At 32.0% G+C, this 281-nt stretch overlaps 1 protein-coding gene across 1 annotated transcript in view; it reads right to left on the bottom strand.

Moving 5' to 3' along the window:
- LOC119594807 (basement membrane-specific heparan sulfate proteoglycan core protein-like) overlaps positions 1 to 281 on the bottom strand; it is a gene marked incomplete at its 5' end in the record, with an annotated part of 219,836 nt that overhangs the window by 107,246 nt on the left and 112,309 nt on the right.

Raw genomic sequence — 281 nt, 5'->3', positions numbered from 1 at the left:
CTTCCCACTGACTTTCACAGTGAGCCACTGAATTCACAATAGTTACAAATTTGTTCTCAGGTACAGAAACTGCACTATCATTTTTATGAGAGAACTAAGTTGTTTCTCACATTTTGGCAAATTAATCTAATTTTTTTTTTTTTCATCACATGAATATACTGCATTTCATGTATTGAGACTACTTATTTGTATGATAAAAAATTAAGAAAGTATGACAAAATATTTATCTGTGTATGTGCTTGTGAAATGCTTGTGAGTGTGCACATCTGCGAGTGTGCACA

This window comes from Penaeus monodon, chromosome 34 (genome assembly GCF_015228065.2).
Source record: "Penaeus monodon isolate SGIC_2016 chromosome 34, NSTDA_Pmon_1, whole genome shotgun sequence".
In the NCBI taxonomy this organism is placed as follows: Eukaryota; Metazoa; Arthropoda; class Malacostraca; order Decapoda; family Penaeidae; genus Penaeus; species Penaeus monodon.
Note: the sequence above shows the minus strand (reverse complement) of the source record. Positions and strands in the feature narration are given on the sequence as shown.